The sequence below is a fragment of the Candoia aspera genome, chromosome 10 (genome assembly GCF_035149785.1).
Source record: "Candoia aspera isolate rCanAsp1 chromosome 10, rCanAsp1.hap2, whole genome shotgun sequence".
Classification (NCBI taxonomy): domain Eukaryota; kingdom Metazoa; phylum Chordata; class Lepidosauria; order Squamata; family Boidae; genus Candoia; species Candoia aspera.
In genome coordinates, this window is record NC_086162.1 from 9,875,375 (window position 1) to 9,893,513 (window position 18,139).

The following is an 18,139-nucleotide window of genomic DNA, read 5'->3' on the forward strand; positions in this document are numbered from 1 at the left end:
AGGGGTGGGGCTGTACACAGTGGCAGCCACCATCTTGACTTTTTTGACTCTGTCATGCTCCCTGATCAAATGTTCCCAGAACATCTGATTGGACTCGCATGCATGAATGGAGTCAACACTTGTCAGAGCTTGTGAGTTGGTAGAGGGGAGGGGGAACATTCAGGAGTGAGAAGACCTCATGTTTGGACTCCCCCTCTCGTGCCCAAGGTCACCTGGCTGAGCCGCTGGAGACACTTGCAAGAGACTGGCACGAACTGAGGGAAAGGGGGGCTGCATACCAGAGCGAGGGAGGGGGACTCATGTACCCACTGGGCTGTTTAAGTTAGGGAAAGCGCGGGAACTTCCATTCGCAACTTTTTTGCCATTCTGTACACTTCTTCCCTTAAAAAGATTTCTACTGCATTTACGTATGAATTGGATTTAATGGTAATAGAGTGTCGCAGTCCTCACAGACTCTCTCCTGCACATGCTGCCTGAATATGTCCAAATTGCTTTGGAAATCTTGCTAAAATCCCAAAACTAGACATGTATTTCTTTTCTCATCCTAGCTCCTAATTCTTCTGCAAAGTCCAGGCTACATAAGCTGGGCTCTGCTCTGTGATTAATTCTTCTGCTTAATACAAGAACAATCAACTCTGTTTGTGTTGTTGGTAGGTAAGGTAAGCCGTGAGGCTTGTAATTAAGATGCATTTAATTGCTTGCCTAGTTAGCGAGGTGAAGTCTTTCTGGATTTTTGTACCATTTAGATCAGAATCTGTCCTTTTTTCTCACCACTTGGGTGTTTTGTATACGTACATGTAGTATGTTGGGGGGGGGGGACATAATGAGAAGGTAGCATCTTTCAGGTGGAGATATTAGCCAGTCTTAAGGCAATTGCTTTTGTGTGAGAACTTTATTTTAGGTCCATTTTGTGGATGGTAAAAAGGTATGTTTACAAGTATCAGGCATATGTGAAGGCCTATCTTTTCCCTCCCAGCTCTGAAATCACAAGACTTCTCAGAGACCTTCCTTCCCTTCCCCTTCCCCTTCCCCTTCCCCTTCCTCTCCTTCTCCTTCTCTTCTCCTTCCTCTCCCTCCCCTTCCCCTTCTCCCTCCTCTTCCTCTTCCTCTCCTTCCTCTCCCTCTCCCTCTCCTCCCCCTCCCCTCACATAGTTGCATCAACATATCACTGCATCCACAAGGAGATCCATCACACATGCATACCAGGACTGCGCTGGGGTTTGGAAGTCCTCCACCACTTGCTTCTGCCTCCTTAGAATATCTACCCTGGCTTGCAGTTTGTTAGTAATCTTCACTATCAAAGAGCTTGCTTCCAGTTTCTCTTTACTTCTTATATTTTTTATACCTGGAAAGGTTTCTACCTGGGGCAGCCTTCTTTCCCCAGTGAGATGGGCACCGGTGAGAGCTCCCAGTGGAACTGCAGCCAGTTTCCATCACTGGCAGGCCAAAAGTGCCATCTGGTTGGGTGAGATGCCTTCACTGACACTTGGGGAAATGATGGTATTTAGAGTGGTATTTCGTCCTGGCTGGTGTTCAGCCTGACACTGTGCCCTCAGTAGTTATGTCTGAGATACATCTGGGGGCATTCTTGGACCTCTGGCCCTACAGCTTGGCCCCAGCAACAGCACAGACTGCCTGGGAATTCTGGGAAAATAATCCTATAACATTTTGAATCCTGGTTGGATAATTATTGGCCACATTCAGATTAACCCTCCCTTGTCAGTTTTCCCAATGTTTGAGCATAGCTGATAGTTCTGTAGTAGTTGGTGACTGACTGACTGACTGACTGACTGAATTCCAAACCTCTGTGTGGCTGTGCTTAACATACAATATGCTGAACCTAGTTCATGAGTTTATTAAGCCAATTTATATGGCTGCCCTTCTTAACCAAATAACTCTGGGTGGCTAACAAAAATAATAAACATAGTATTAAAAAAAACCATTAATTAAAAGCATAGTTGAGCCATCTTGAAAACTCTCTAAAATATAAAGACAAAAGGCACATCCTGACTCCAAAACGTGGGGTAAGACTAAGTCTTCAGGGCTTTCTGAAAAGCTTCAGTAGGGTTGGGACCATCCGAATGTCAGCTTAGCAGATTTACCCACATTCTGGGTTGGCTCACCACAACGCGTCATAAACCAACCAAATGGCCTGTGTTAACACAATGCGCCAAGTGACAAAAGTCTAACCAAAGGTTAAAACTAACCAAGCTGAGGTTTGGTCACATGCTATGAAAGCAACAGTAATTAGGTTTGTAGCTGACTTGGTTGGGCACATTGTGTGAACCCAGCCATCTTTTAACGTCTTTCTTGACACGCACCCAAACTGTCGCAACATCACAAGTGATGTTTTGAGTTCTATAGAATATCAAGTCTGGGACCGACAAAAACATGGCCAGGTTATAAGTCAATCTTGTGCAAAGGATTCAGGTTGTGAATGATGGAGACTGGTCTGTCCCTCAAGGTAAGCAAGACCCAGCTGGATTGACTAGAGGAGACTAGGCCAGGTCCTTGTCATTCTGGGCATTATTTTCTGAGCTTGGTTTGGACTGACAGAATTCAAAAGCTGGAAGAGATCATGTAGGCTACCGAGGCCTTATTCAGTGCAGGAATCTGAATTAAAGTAGAGGAGGCAAAGCTGGAGGTGCAACGAAGTTCTTTTTAGTTGGCCCTCCTCATCTTTACAGGCCTCTCTTCAACACAGTGTAATGATTGCCTACCCTAACAGAACCAGACTCACAAGTAGGGACTTAATGATATCTGATTTATTAAAGAATAGTATGCAAATACAGAGAAAGCTGAGAATGAGCAAAAGCGCACCAAATACAAACTAAAAACCCTCGGTGCGAACGTAATCCCTCCCCTCGCCCAAACCGTTTCAAATTCCCCACCGCAGGTGCTGGTAACGATTTCTGCTGATGTCCTGGGAAGAAAACCTTGAACACACAAGATAACCCAAACACATTCCAATCCAGCTGAATACAGATAACATCCCAGGAGACAGAATCCTCCTCCCCTCCCAACCGAAACACACATCAGCAAAATGACATGCGAAACGTTACGATGTACATTTAACATTGAAACGATGAACATGACACACAGAGAGACAGCAGAATTATCTATCCCTTTTATCACATGATCGCAACCACCACTTGACTTTCTTGAGGACACCTCTGCATGGCAGACAGGTTGATTGTAAGGCAGCAAATTCAGAAATTAAAGCCATTCAAGGAGACCTCCTCCTTTGCATATAGATAATTTGCCCTCCCCGGAGCTGTCAGTTGTTTCCTGAATGTATTTCCTGTGGTGTGCAGTTTAGGACTTTCTGAATGTGAGGCTTTCAGTCCTGCTTCTAACACAATAAGCTGCAACTTATTTCTCCCCCAATCGATAGCATACCGCGGAATAATGATCTTGTGCTTCAGCAGGTGGCAGGATGGGTTTGACTCACCCTGACCAGAATGTGTGGCAAAGCATTCACAAAGTGGCATTGTTTGAGTTCCATGATCAGCAGAGCAGTGATGAATATAGCAAAAGCATCCATGCTTTGATACCCAGGATTTTAATGCATCTGACTTGAAGTCATTAATCTTCATTGATTTTAAGCTTGTTGTCCTGGTTGCCACATCTCAGAGAGGGTTATAGTGGAGTAGAGAAGATGCAGAGGAGAGAAACGGTCCAGAATGTATACAGGTACCTCGAATCTTTGCTGGAAATGTGAACAACATGAAGGGACATTTCCTCATGTTTGGTGGACATGTATAAAAGCCAGAAAAATTTAGATACAAATACATGTATTAATTAAGAAGATCCTAAAGGTTAAAATACAATTGAAATTGTATTTGGATATAAATACAATTGTTTTTGTATATGACAACTGCAGCGAGACTATTATATTCCCAGAATTCCCCTTGCTGGCTGGGGAATTCTGGGAGTTGAAGTCCACATATCTTAAAGTTGCCAAAGATGAGAAACACTGGTCTACTGTGTACTTAAGATATGTTTTACCCCTCATCATTTTAGAAACAGAGCTTGAATCTTTTGAATCAGCAGCGGATGGGACAAAATAAAACCGTTCATGACTAATTCATTGATGCAATCAAAGTATGCCTAATTTTTACAGCCAGTGTAACAAACGTTGGCCATGTTCATAGAGACAGAATCGTACTGGCCTGATAAGAAAAACTGTACATAGAATAAATTGGAGTCGCCTGGGTATTTTACTAAATGGGTAGTGATGAGAAGGGCCCTTGCATCCTTATAAAAAATGTACCATAGCAGGACATGGACTATGGTTTTGATAGACCTTTCTTCACAGGGGCTTTACCTTAGCTGTTAGGGAATTTTTTGTATCTGCCCTCAAGAACCACTGTAGGGGGTACACTAAAGCATGCTAAGGTTAGTACCCTCTGGAATTTAGGGACAGTTGCATGGTGTCGCTATCTTGCTGGCCTAAATAGCTGCTGCGGGACATTACCTATTCCAAAGTACCAATTTGTCAGATGGAGCTTTGTTCTTTTCCTGTGCACTTTCACACAAGGCCCTGGGCTACAAGAATGCATTCCTTTCCTTCTGCAAGCTCATGGGGCTAATTTGGTGCCTGGAAGCATTCTTAGAAATAAATGGGATGCTGGAGGCTAGAACTTTGCTTTGCAGTAGGCCAGGCTCCCGATGACGATGATGACAATGATGAAGAAAAGATCAAGAGGCAGGAAATCTGGCATATCCCAAGGGAGGTGTCCATAGGCACTTTATGTTCTTCAGGCATTATGCTGGGGACCTTGGCCCTAAGCCAAATTACTAGATACTAAATAATTAGCTTCAAAAGTGCCAAAGTTTGCCAAAATTTAGTGACTGGAGGGGATTCATATTTGCCGAGGGTAAAGAGGCAAGGTGACGTTTTGAAGTCTGGATTAATATCCTTGCAAGTTGCCAGATATATTGGATTGGATAAGCTTCCTTCTGACATTTTAATTACTTCTCCTTTCTCTGGCAATTCTTCCCCAGCAAAACAAGTTTTGGGATGGTCAGATATTGTGCTGGGAGTTGACAGTTTGCTAAAGGGTAGACTGCTCAGGCAGGCTGCACAAGAACGGAGGTAGAAGCTGGGCTGTTGTTTCTCCTGGAGTTCCTAGAATTGAGGAAACACTGAAACACTTGTTGTTTAAAGAAACAAACAAGCAAAACGTCTTGAGTTATGGTCACTGGGGAGTGAACAGGTCATATCAAATGGAGATGCTACCATTCTGGGATGAATCTGATTTCAAAATAAGCAATCAGGGTTTCATACCAGGCACGAAGAACCAGTTGTTTACGGTTTTGGACCAGAGCTGGGAGATCTAGGTTCTAGGACCCCCTCAGTTATGGTGGCTCCCTGGGGGACTCTGGGACAATCCGTCCCCTCAGCCCAAGAGCCAGAGTGGGGGAGTGTTGAAGACACTGTATTAGGAGCGGGAAACCAAGGTTCTGGTTCCCTGTCAGCTCCAGAAGCTTTGGGCCAGTCAATCTCTCTTAGCCCAAGAGCCCAGGTAGTATAGCAGTTGAGATGTTGAACTAGGAGTGAGGAGACCCAGATTCTAGTCCTTCCTCAGCCATGAAAGCTTATTGGCTAACTTTGGGCCAATCCTTCCCTCTCAGCCCAAGACTCAGTGTGATGTAAGGGTGAAAGTGCTAGACTGGACCAGGCGAACCCAGGTTGTCATTCCCCCTCAGCCATGGAAGCTCCCTGGGGCCCTTGGGCCACGCCCACTTTCTCACCCAAGGTTGCCGTTGAGGGGAACAATAGGAAGGGGAAGTGCTATGGACGTAGCCTTGAACTTTTGAAGGATAGGCGGGATATACAACTAACAAGTAAATAAAATACAGAAGAAAACCTTGCAGCAGTAACATTCAGGACAAATATGGCTGGGAGCCCTCGGTCCTTTAATAGCTGGGAGCCTCAGAGGCCCACCTTCTTCTAGTAGTAGGAAATTGCAGTACCAATATGGATACATGGGAAGGAGAGAGAAACCTCAACATTTCAACTGCATTTCCACCCTGCGTGGGACAATGGAGAAATAGCCATCTTGAGCAGAGGTCAACATGATTCATGTGAAAAAGGGGCAGAACTTCAGCCTCATGGCTGCAGGCACTATCTGGATGTTTTTGAGACCACCACCCTCCATTGGACACCCATGCCCCAAAATGACGTGACATGGAGTAACATGCTGGATTAATTACATGTTTTTTTAGAAGCAAGGAGCTGTGAGATGCCAAAATCTGAGGGTGCCATCACTGAAATGTCAGTTGGCTTAAGATGTGGGCTCTTGGCCTTCATGTGAGTTGGCATCCAGACCTGAGCTAACTTCCTAATAGGTGGCTATCATTCACTTTGATTGTTATATAAACTCCATTGCAGAGGTATCTGTAGGTTGTGGTCAAAAAAGAAGTCAAAATGGCAGTTGTGGCAGTGTGATCAAAGTTTTGCCTGGTTTTTAAGGGTGTTGCATGTGCAACACACCTAAAAACCAGGTGGAGCTTCAATCGCACCATCATGGCTGCCATCTTGACTTTTTTGACATATCCCTGTTCCACTGACTTCCAATTTGTGAGCTTGTAACCCAGGCCATGGGACTTGCAGATTGGAAAAAAAATTAGCTTGCTGCTGCTTTGTGAGTAAAGTTGGCTTTAAAAAACAAACTAAACCAAAGCATTGTCTGTTTTTCAAAATAATTGTGAGCTGTTTTTTTTTTTTGGCTTGGTCTATCTGCATTTTATTGATAAAGGATAGCCACGTTGGACCTGATGTGGTAACAAATGGAAAACTGTTTAAACAAGCTAGGAAACATCCAGAGATATGAGAGCTAGCATGTAGGGGGTTAAGTGTTTGCCTTAGTGCTGGAGAGTCCTGATGAAGTCCAGCTACAGCCATGGATGATTTAGGGTCCCAAGTGCTAAGCAGAAAACAAAACCCATCCTGGTTCAATTGGATGGAGAATTTGCTTTAGAAATTTCATTCCAAGGAGAAGACAATTGTAGTGAAGTTCTCCTGGACAGAGAGTGATGTTCTCATCCTTTTTTAATGGCCAGGTGGCCAAGGGGTATGTGCAAATGTTGCCCAGTCTTTTATTCTGTCTTCAGCTCTGGCAATATGCAGCCCCACTGGCTTCTCAGGGGTCCACTGCCTCTCAAGGAAAGTCCCCAGAAGGAACCCATTGCAGGGTGGCTGTTTCAGTAACTATTTGAGAAATCATTGGAGAATGTCTCCTTTTCTGAATATACAGTATAAAAGCATTTCCAGATTGAAAGATAGACAGACTATTCCATACTTCCCAAATCAGAAAACTTTTGAGAAGGCTCCCACATCACCCATCGTCGTCCCTCTATCCCATCAGTGTGGTGTGGACATTTCTCTTCTCTATGCCCAAATGCTGATGTACCCAACCCACACATGTTGACTCAGGAGCAACATGAAAGCTTTTTTTTTCCCTTTGTGGTTTCCCTTCCCTCGCCTAATTAAAGCCATCTATCTTCCCCCATCATCTCATGTGATTCAAAAAAAAAGCAGAGTTAATGAGAATAATTGTTCCCCATATTCTCCTATCAAGCCACTTTGAAGTTTTTAAAGCAACTTTCATTCACCAGTGCTTGGTGAAAATAAGTATTTACTGTAGCAAGCTGGGCAAATTGCGCCAAAGGCATGTCATTTCCATCAGTTTTCTGTCTTGTCTGTACACAGCAAAGAACAAAAGATTTCCAGATGAGCAATAGGTTTTAATTTCTGCTGTCTCCTTTTCCTACCCTTTCTTCTACTCTCCAAGCTGGCAGCTTGGCATAATCTCCCCAAGGCAGCCCTTCTTAACCTGGTGCCTTCCAGATGAGCTGGACAAACTCAGGGTTCCCAGGCAGTCAGAGGATGGGGGGTTGTTGGGAATTAAAACTGTTGAGTCCAAAACATCTGGAAGGCACCCGCTTGGGGAAGGGTGCCGTAAGGGTTCTTGGGCAGAACAGAGCCCGCATGGATATTTCCCCCCCGCCCCGCTACTGTCAGGATATTTAACATCTTAAAAGCTGACTCGGACTCGTTAAAGTAATTATTCTACCAGATCTCTTGTGCAACACAGACCACGATATTCTTCTCAGGTTTTGGGGGATATGTAGGCCGGAAAGAGTTTTAAGATGGAGCAACAGGTTCCATGAGGGAGATGGGACTTGATGCATGACAAAATGGTCAGATACTGGAATGAGGGAGCTTTGCACAAAACCATTTGCTAGTACAGTGTTTCTCAAACTTGGCAGCTTGAAGATCTGTGGACTTCAACTCCCAGAATTCCCCAGCCAGCATGGCTGGCTGGGGAATTCTGGGAGTTGGTCCACACATCTCCAAGCTGCCAAGATTGAAAAACACTGTGCTAATAGAATCTTCTTCACAGCATCTAGTAAGGAGAATACGGCATCCTTAAGACTCAGGGACCCAGCATCTGAAGACCCACTGAGACGCCCCGCATTCCCAGCCTCAAACACTTTCCAAAAGTTGTGATCAGCTTGTAGTTTTTGATCTAACAGAAGGGGGAAAAAAATACTAAATACGAGGGGAGAAGCCATGTGAATTGTTGTCAATCTAATTTTCATTTTCTCTCTGCTCAGGCCTTACTCTTTTTAAAGTGCTCCTCCTGGCATGAGGCTCATGGTTCAAAGGCCAAAAATGCTCTCTTCATGCCACCTCCCTCCAACATCTTTGCTATGACTGGTATCTCCGAGTTGCAGAGGCTGGATGGTTGGAGAGGGTGATGCTTTACATATCATGCTCCCCCACCTCTCCAAAATGATGCCTCACTGGGTGGGGCGGGGGGAAAGGACAATAAGACAGATTTGCCTACAGTATGCACAGGCAGAGGTTCGCATTTATACCCACCTGTATTTTCTAGACTTTACACTGAAAGAGAAATACAGCTCACTTCTTGGGAAAAAGATGACTCAGTCAAATTGGGTGTCTACCGTCTGCTAGGGTTCTTTCAGGAGATCTGCAAGATTTTGGCTCTCCCACACAAGATCTCATGAGATTTTGGAGCAAGATGTCCACAAAGACATGGGATTAGACCGAGGTTTTCCTTTGGGGGCCCAGCTGGCAGGCAAGGCCAGGGCCCTGTGTATACCACCCTTTGCTTTTAGGTAGTGCCTCTAACACTCCCTGCATCTGTATAATGCAGAGATGGGCAAACTTAACCCTCTGGGGGACAGTGATGTGGTGGGGCCATGCTGCAAGGTGAGGGAGTCCCTGGCATAGGGGAAAGGGGTGGCATTTTCTGAGGGGTTTCTCTTTAAGTTTTATGGCCATTCTTAGATTTTTTAAAAATTTATTTTAAAAAATAAACTAAACTAAGCCTATTTGAGGGCTTAAAGGATAGGTCTATTTTATTGTCACTGCATGTTATTTATTTATTTGCTAACATTTTAAAATCTCCACATAGCTGAAGCCCTCTGGGAGGTTTACAATGAAACCTTTCCGACCTCAAAGTGGCATGGCAAAGGGAGTCAGAGCCCCAGGAAGAAAATGGGAGGTCCCCATGAAATCTGGACTTCCAGGTTCTTCTGCCCTGGTATAATATCTGAAAGGAGCTGGAGAGCAACCAGATTGTCATCTTTTCTTTTGTGACTGGCCTCAGAGCTTCCAGAACAGCCCAGTGGCAAGCAATTATGTAGAAAAAGACAGAAATTTCACAAAAAAGGGATTGTTGTTAAAAGGACAGAGAAGGAAGGAACGAAGGGAGGGAGGGGGAAGGGGAGGACTGGAAGAAGGGAGAAAGAAGTCTAACTTTAAGGATATCCAGGTGACCAGGATAAAAAACCCTGGATTGCGCCTTTCCTTGCAGCTTAAAATAAAGCTAGGTATTGCTTTTGTTTTTAAAAAGAGCCAGTTGGGAAAGTTCTGCTTTTGGGCGACCTGAGAAAGATTCCCTGCGTGTGATTCTCATGCCAAGCTGCTGTTCAAAGGAGCAGCGTGTTGGCAGCCTTGAGGCTGGGACCATCAGTGCTGCACGAGGGATGCCCGTCTGCTGTGCCTCTTGGGGGCAGCCTGGCTAACCTAGCCTGGGATTCAGCTGGAGGAGCCCTGGCTCAGGGCTCTGAATCTCCTCCCATAATGATAAATAATTGCATCTCTTTCTTGCAGGCATCCCCTTCGCACCCTGTCAAAACACCCTGTTGCTAGATTGCGAGGTGGGGGTGCTGCAGCAGAACCTGGCCCCTCCAGGCTCCTCCTCCTCCTCCTCTTTCTTCTTCTCCATCTTCTCCATCTTCCCACCAAACCCTCCAAATTTACTGGCTGGCAATATTTTTTCCCCACCATCCCCCAGCCCACTAACTCAGTCTTACCTCTGTTGCACCATAGAAGGTCTCAGAAGAGCCCCGTGGAAGGTCCCTTGATGGGACTTCCTGTCGATCTCAGTCCCCAACATTGACCCTCACATGCAGAAAGGCCAAACAAGTTTCTGGAGGCAGAGGGGGAATCCCTGGGTCCCGGCACACAGTTTTTCTCAACCCCTCACTCCTCGCCTATTCCATCTTGCTGCTGGGAATGCAGCCAGACATTCATACCTTTCCCACTTCACCAGGGCTGCAACTAGGGTCTGTGTTACGCGGGGCAAACATGGATTCTGCGCCCATTTTGGCACCCCCCCCACCAGCGTGGTGCCTGGGACACATGCCCCACTTGCCCCCCACTTGGTTGCGGCCCTGCACTTCACCAGGGTAGAATTTGCTATGTTGCCATTTACATCTTTACATCTCCTTTTACATGCCCATCCCAGATCATTAGGCATGTTTATTGTTCTAATTTTGGCCTGCCCACAACAGTCTCTTGCCCTGATCTTAAAAATACTAAGCAGGATCCCCCACCATTTGTGGGCTGGAAACATGTGAAAGTGATAGTGTAGATCTAAAAGTTAGTATCATGGTTAAAATACAAAGGGGGAAAAAACCCCATCCCTTTCCTAGACACTCTAAGTGTGGTGTGGACTTCACCTGCTCCAGTCATTCTCCATGTTAAGGGGCAACTCTCAACCATTAAAAATGTGGCCCCTTTTTGCCTCTTACGTCCATCTTTCCCCACCGCCTTAACTCAAAATCCACAGAGATCAATGTGGACTGGAAAGTTTCATAAGCAATGGCCACATCGCCAAGGCGCCCAGGTGTGCGTGCGTGCGTGTGTGCATATGCATGCTTCCTCTCTTAGTAGCCGCGATTAAAAAAAAAAGTCTCTGTGCTGTGCGGCTTGCACAAAAAATGTTTTTCCGTTAACTGAGGCTGTGAAGCAAAATTCTCACTCGCTTGAAAATTGATTGTGGTTTCTTCTAAGTGCAACAGTGGGCAGAAGGAGGGTCAGGCTGTCAGGCCACGGAGGGGCTGCTGTGTGCTATCTTGGTGATCGAGGGCCTGAAACTGCTCGGTATAGTACACAGACACCCATCCATTTAATTCTGATGCAGAGCTAAAAGCAACCCGTATACTTGGCAACAGACCTGGACTAATCATGAACCTAGTTCTCATGGAGGTGGCAGCAAATGCAGGCCAAGGGTGGACTGCTTCAGCCTGCTCCAAGATCGGCAAGTTTCCAAGTTCAGCTCTTTGGAAATCTGTTTAGGTTGGTTTTCCCCAGCCATTCTTTGACGCTGATATTCTTGGTCCGTCCTATAGAGATATGCATTTGGAACTTCTAACACCTCTCATGTTATATAAAATTTCTTCTGGCGGTAAGGGCCCTAAAATAACACTGATGTTTGCTAAGTTTGCACCTGTTGCCTGTAGAACCTGGGCATTACTAATGGCAATTTAATTTGGGGCTGATTTTTTTGGTTACCTGTGTAGAGAAATGCTGTGTGAAGCACTAGATACTTATTTATCTATCAAATTTGTCACCGCCCATCTCCTCCCACTGGAGGGACTCTGGGCGGTTTACAACAAAATCCTCAATAAAACAATAAATATATGAAATACATTATAAAATTACATATTATTAATAGTATAAATAAAAATAAAATCCAGATGGCTATATCTCATTCAGTCTTCACGTGGAAGGGGTACTTCAAGGCACTAGCCAACCCCAGGCATGACTCCTCTCCTCCCCGCCCCAGGCCAGCCAGCGGAGCCAGGTCTTCAAGTCTCTCCGAAAGGCCAGGAGCGATGGGGCTAATCTCACCTCCGGGGGCAGAATGTTCCAGAGGGCGGGTGCCACTGCAGAGAAGGCCCGCCTTCTGGACCCCGCCAGATGGAATTCTCTTACCGATGGGGTCCTTAGCATGCCCTCTCTGCCAGATCAGGTGGGGCGGGTAGATGTAACCGGGAAGAGGCGGTCCCTCAGGTAACCCGGTCCCATGCCATGTAGGGCTTTAAAGGTGATAACCAACACCTTGAATTGGACCCAGAAGCAAACTGGTACCCAGTGCAGCTTGCGTAGCAAAGGTGTTATATGTGCCCTTCTAGGGGCACCACTAAATTATATATATTTTTGCCTTCTTTTTTACCTAGTATTCTTCTTTTTTCCTTTTTAATTTCCTCTCTTATTTATCTTGTTATTTCTCTACTTTATTGTATTTAATCTAATTGTTCTGATATTGATGTTAGTTCTGTGACTTGTATTAAAGCAATTGAACAGCAGTGAAATTGCTCCTGTCCATCCAGGGATGGGCAATTCTTTGATGTCCTGTCTAGGGATCTGCCAGCCCTTTGAGGTAGGCCAGGTGAAGAAAGAGACACTGCAGAGATTTCAGGGATGCTATTTTATTGTCATCCGGGTAGAACCACAGAACCTTGAAAGCCTGTCCACATTTCTTTCTGCCTCATCTGATGCTATCCCCAAAGTCTTCCGCTCATCGACCCCTTCATGAAGTTTCAGATTGCTCATTGACCCTCAAACATTTATTATATGAAAATAATGTAATGAATACTACTTTAACTAATAGTACTATGAATATGATGAAGATGCTAGGGGAATTGGGAGGCAAAAGGATGATGTCACGAAGAGTCGGAAATGACTGAATGAATAAACAACAAACTATGAATAATAACTTCATAAAAATAGGTAATATTTGAAACATGAAAAATATAAGATTTAACATACCTTTTTTATTGAAACCATTGATATCATTAATGGGAAGGATGCATCTGATGAGCATCAACAATGGCATTGATCTTTGGTTGAAGATTGGTGAGTTTTGGTCATAAGTGACCATGGTCTTCCACATTCAGTCTGTTCCTATTGACCCCTACCCCTTGGATAGTCCCATTGACATTTGGGGGGATCAATATTGACCACTTTGGGGAACACTTTACTTTCTCCCTGGACATTAGGCCATTTTTTAAAATTTTCAGATGAGCCTTGCCTTGTTTCTCTTCCAATCCTTGTGTCTCAGCCTCTGCTGCTAAGTATTTTTGCATTGTAACACATATTTTTATTTTGAGAGATACAGCAGGATGCGTGTTAGAACTCTTACTCAGGGTTTGGTTTTATTTTTTGGAGTAGGAGGGATGAGTATCTCTGGGGCGTGGTAAAAAAGATGGGAGCCATGACGGTGCAACAGACGCTCCACCTGGTTTTCATGCGCTGCCTACTCCTCCTGTGTGATTCTTCAGGTGATGTTTGGTTGGTGGGACAATGGCCATTTGCTCACAAATGCCTCCAAGCACTACCCAGCCATTTCAATAGCAGGTTAAAAAAAAGCAATGGGAATTATCTGTCTGAATCATTGTCAATGCCCTAAAACTTTTGTTGTGTTTCACCCACACCGGTGGGCAGTGAAGCTTAGCTCTTGATTGGTCACAACCGACCAACCCATGGGTTAGATTGAATGACCTCACCTCCACAGATGGTTCCATGGGCTGTCTCAGCCAGGTGGGGATGTTTACCTGCACAGCTAGCTCTTTCCAAAAACATCCTTTGGAAAGAAATTGGAAAGCTTATGAGCAAACAGCGTGTGCAGCTAGCAGACAGAAAGAAACAAAAGGAATCTCCCATCCACACAACAGGGTGACCATGGTTCAGAAACACCTTCAAGGTTAGGAGAACACGTGCCATTGGCTGCCTTTTTCTCCTGGCTGCAGTTTATTGGAAACAAGATCAAAGGTGGCAATGCTACTGCTATGTGGATCTTGGTGGTAGTCTGCATTTCACTGGCATGAATGAATTCTCGATCCACACCTTCTCCTGGCTCAGGGGCAGCGTTTCTCCACCTTGGCAACTTGAAGATGTGTGGACTTCAACTCCCAAAATTCCCCAGCCAGCCATTCTGGGAGTTGAAATCCACACATCTTCAGTTGCCAAAGGTGGAGAAACGCTGCTCTAGGGCTTTCTTCCTGCCCATGATAGAAGCTCCCATCTGTCTGCTTGCCTTTTCCCCCTGCCAGCTGCTTGCAATAGCTGGATGCAAAACTGCCAGTATTTTGCCATGTCACCAGAACAGCTCAACGGGAGGTTTTAGATGTAGCAAGTCATGAAGGCAAGGTGGTGTGGATGTTTCCAGGAGATTACAGGGAATCCTCGCTTAACAACCACAACTGGGACCAGAATTTTGGTTGCTAAGCAATGCAGTCCTTAAACGAATCCAATCTGATTTTATGACCATTTTTGCAGCGGCTGTTAAATGAACCATATGGTCGTTAAGTGAATCACACAGTTCCCCAATGATTTTGTTTGCCAGAAGCTGGCTGGGAAGGTTGAAAACAGTGATCATGTGACCATGGGACACTGCAATGGTTGTAAATGCAAACCAGTAGCCAAGTGCCTGAATTGCGAACACATGACTGGAGGGATACTGCAATGGTCATAAGTGTGAGGTTTGATTGTAAGTCAGGTTTCCCCCAGTGCTGCTGTAAGTCTGAACCGTTGCTAAACAAATGGTTGTTAAGCGAGGACTACCTGTAAATGGTATTTTTGCCCTCTCCTATTGATTAGCACAAGGGAATGCCATTTGGCTCAGAGTGATCTCTTCATGTTTTCCCTGTTTTGGGTTCAGCAGAAGGAAGGCCCTGGTGGGTTGGCTTCAAATGGTGATGGAGACGCTGGAGAAAGGAAACCAGGATGATGTGGAAATGCCCTGGAAGCTGTGGTTTCTTTCTCTTGTGCCTCCCCTCTTCTGTGGCTGGAAGAACAGCAAAAGTCTTTTGAAACCAGAGCAACCAAAGTGGGAAAAGGCTTGGGAAGTTGATGCAACTTTGAAAGACATCACAATGGTGGGACAGGGAAACAGAAGAGAAATAGCTGGAAGGTCAGGGAAAGAATGAATTTCTTGCACTTTACTTGACAAAGCGTTTGACCTCCAGGGAGAAAAGAGCATTTGGGGATTGCCCAAATTTCTGAAGGATTCTGTACATGGATTGCAAATAGATTGCTTGGCAGGGGGGAGCTGGAGGGGCCTGGACTCTTTCAATTACTGGGAGAAGAGTAACAGAAGCCCCTCTTAGGATGGGTTAAGGGAATGATATGAAGGTGATGCAATTATTTGTGGTTAACAAAGAAATCCTGTGCCATTGCAACCTCCTTGCCTGGAAAACCTCTGAGTGCCACAGGTAACAATGATAAAGCTGTTGGGGTTGTGATTAATTTCTTTCCTTCTCTTCTCTGCCCTTTCTGAAGGGAGTCCACTTTTGCCTAAATTGCTTGCAAAGAACAAATCATACAACAGTCCTGATCCAACCAAGGATCTCATGCACAATCAACTAGAGGAGTAAGGAGCTGTGCATCTCAAAGTCTAAAATGCAATATTCACATCTGTGTCATTGCATCTGCAGTGTAATATTGTTGCCCTGTAGTGCAAAAATCCAGGCATCCAGTAGTTAAAAACTGACAGGTGATAAAAATATAACTTCCATAAAAATCTTCCTGAAAAGTGGTATATCCAGTTCTCTACTGTTCCAGCACTTCAGATCTAGAACATCGCCCCTCCGACAAGGCATCTTCGGTCAACTGCAGTTTCTCATGCGTCTTGCAAAATCGAAGGGAGCCTGCGAGCAATCTATAGTACTGTGTCCTAACATATAAGCAGCTGCTTCTGGTGCATGATTTTCTCTGGGCTCCTTTTACTGTAGCCTTGAAACAATTGGAGGGAAAGAAATGGGCCTTTGGGTAACATTCTCCATTCCCACTTGCCAAGTCAACCGTAACATTTCAAGGTAAGGGGCTGAGATTGAAGTTGCTGGCAGAGGCACCAAGACAATGCATTGTTTGTCGGCTACACTTCATCCGCTTGAGAGGTCAACAACAGAAGCAGGAATTAACCCCCCCCCCCAAGGTCTGGCTTCACTGCAATGGACAGATGGAAGCTGGAATCATGCAAACTGGCCATCAGGAGGAGGTTGGCATGGAGGAACTTAGCCCCGATCCATGTAGTGTAAATATCCAGGTGAGGAACAGAGGAAGCTTCACTGGATAAGATTCAGTGCCAGGCAAAAAGCAACTTACTCAGTCGATAACCATACCTTTATTTATTCCACATGGTAAGGCATTAAAATGATTACATGTAACAGTTAGCAATCGTGTATATTTGCTTTAAAAACATGGACCTTTGAGTTTTTCTTCTAGAAAAGAGAAACAAGGTTGACTGCTCTGCTGTGGATTCCTTACAGACCAAACTCCCAATTTACCACCAATCAAGAGCAAGATGCTTTTTCCTGCTGTGGCTTTCGGAAGCTGATATGCCTGACGTTATTTGTGGGAGGCCTTGAGCTCCCATAGGGGACAGCCTGAAGGGGCACCATTCACCTATTCCAACATTCAGACATGCTCTGCATCTTGTCACCAAACTTTGGGTTAGGACTGTTGAAGTTTTGGGTGAGATCTGGGTCAGACCCCCCACACCCCCTGTTGCAAATGCTACATGTGTGAAAGACAAGATGTGGGAAGAGAGAATTACATTTGAAAATAACAGTATCACCAAGCAGTATTGGATTATGGTGCAGATTCTCACATTTCTTTGCTGCCCATCTCGTATTATAACAACTCTGGGCAGTTTTTTAACAATTCTGGCAGGAAATTACCTTTCTGTTTAAAATTAGAAAACATAACAAAACAAAAACTACTTCCACACACAAATTCTAAGCATATTTAGGAACTGGGATCCTTCAACAACAACAACATTTTTTAAAAAAAGATTTATATTATTATAACAAATAAAGACCCAAAGTAGATTTTTTTTTCAGTTAAATATTCCATGAGCCAGAGAGATAAATCTTCTGTATAAGCTATTGTGCATTTTTTTTTAAAAAAAAGCATACAATAGTGCAAAGCAACAACAATGTCAACAAAGAAACCTGGGCCAAATATTGGACCAGTTGCATAAAAGAGATGTGTGTGTTTTTCACATCTGGGGATGATAGTCTGTCATAAGCCTGATAGGCTGGGGCTGATGGAGGTGAACATTTGGTCAAACGACAAAGGTTCTCCTGAAGCGTTTTCATTGCAGTCCTAAAACTAGCAAGAAATTACAACTCTTTCAACATCCTATAAATAACATCTTTGGACAACACATTAAGCTGCTTTCCTCATTTGAGAACATGCTCACTACCATGTTTCTGGCCCCCACTCCCCACAGTGCTTTAACCAAGATCTGGGGCTTATCCAAGGCTAAATGTGTCCCTGAGTGTAGACTGGCCACCATTTCCAGTTTGCCCAAATCAGAATTCGAAACCATCCCCTAACCTGGTTTTCCAATTTCAGGTGATGCTAATTGGAAAGGATGGGTGCTCTTAAGTGTGGAGTGTCCCCATAGGTCTTAGATAAACCATGGATCTCAGCTGAAGCAAAGCAGAGGACTAGGTCCAGATGAGTCATTTCAGTTTCCTGTGTCTTCCAAACAAGCTCTCAGATTTGGGTGTGGGTGAATGACCCGAAATGGTTTTGAAAGATCCAGTCACACTTCTTTCAAGGCTAAATATTTATGAGGACCAAAGGGTGATCATACTTCCAAGATTCCTCATGATGTCCATCACCTGCAAGATGTTACAGAAGGGAACCTGAAGCAGAGGATGGACATCATAAAAATAGCACGGTCACAGTCTGTAAGAGGCAGGGGTGCCTTCAGGGAGGGGGTCAAATAAGTCAAGATGGTGTCCACAATCACATCATCAAAGCCCTGCCCTTCTTTAATGCGGGTTGTGATGCACATTAAAA